Source organism: Anomaloglossus baeobatrachus, unplaced genomic scaffold (assembly GCF_048569485.1).
Source record: "Anomaloglossus baeobatrachus isolate aAnoBae1 unplaced genomic scaffold, aAnoBae1.hap1 Scaffold_91, whole genome shotgun sequence".
Classification (NCBI taxonomy): Eukaryota; Metazoa; Chordata; class Amphibia; order Anura; family Aromobatidae; genus Anomaloglossus; species Anomaloglossus baeobatrachus.
The window spans coordinates 591,661-592,729 of record NW_027445305.1 but is presented as its reverse complement, the minus strand read 5'-3'; the positions used below and the strand labels follow the sequence as shown (position 1 = coordinate 592,729).

Sequence of the window (1,069 nt, the reverse complement as noted above, 5' to 3'; positions counted from 1 at the left end):
TATAAATCACTTGTAAGGCTACATCTGGAATATGGGAACCAGTTTTGGGCTCCACATTTTAATAAGGACATTCAGAAGTTAGAGTCAGTTCAAAGGTGGGCAACTAGACTACTACAAGGAATGGAAGGCCTCCCATATGATGACAAGTTGAAAAAGTTATTAAGTGATTATTGGCTGCAATGGGGCTTTCTGGCTGGTGCCAGCCTCTCTTCTTAGCACACAGGAACCACAATCCCTACACCATGCTTCAATGGATTCTCTCATCCCAGCCCAGTAAAACTACATATTTTACACAGTCATAAGCAGCCAAAAGGGATCTATTCTATTCAATTGCAAATGATCTAGATAAGACTGAGAATAAGATACTGCACGGGACATAGCAGAGTTGGTCAAGTTGAGTGGAGATGAGTTTGCTATTTGGCACAGCTTTTTGCATCAATAAAGCAAGTAAAAGGTGTGAAAGATAAAAAAAAGGGTGAAAGTGTGAAAAGTGAATTGGCCAAATTGAGGTGCATATAAAGTTTTTGCTTTCTTTCAATTCACTAATGGGGCTCATTTGAATCAGGTGAATTGAGTTCTGCTTTTGGAAACTGGGTTAAGAAGGGGTGCACCGGTCCTGGAGGTACTGCAATACCAGGTCAATGCGTGCAGTGGACAGAGCAAGATTTTTTCCATCTCCTTGTTCTAAAAATCTATTTAATATATGGTCCCCAGAGAGGGGACGTATCAGATATTAAACTGATAAGAACAGATTTAATTTTTTTTTTTTTCTGTTTATCAGTAGGACTTCAAAATAACAAAGGTGATCGCCTCCCGTTGCCTGGGAACCGTCCAGGCACAAGAGGGCTATGTGTCACCAGAAGGCGCACACACTTCCTCAAGGCCGGCAGACGTGCAATCCCAGGCACCTTCCAGTACCGACCAAGGTAGCGTCCTCCGAAACTACACTTGATCTTAGCCAAAAGGCCGAGAAGCTATAACCCGAATTGGTTACGGCCTTGAGTGGCACCCTGGCCTATACCGGACACATCTTAGGGAGAGGGAGACAAACCCACGCCTACAGAAGACA

The 1,069-nt window shown here is 43.4% G+C and overlaps 1 pseudogene; it reads right to left on the bottom strand.

Annotated features, from left to right (window-relative positions):
• Positions 1–600: 600 nt before the first annotated feature.
• On the bottom strand, positions 601–807 carry LOC142289202 (U2 spliceosomal RNA; annotated as a pseudogene).
• Positions 808–1,069: the final 262 nt, after the last annotated feature.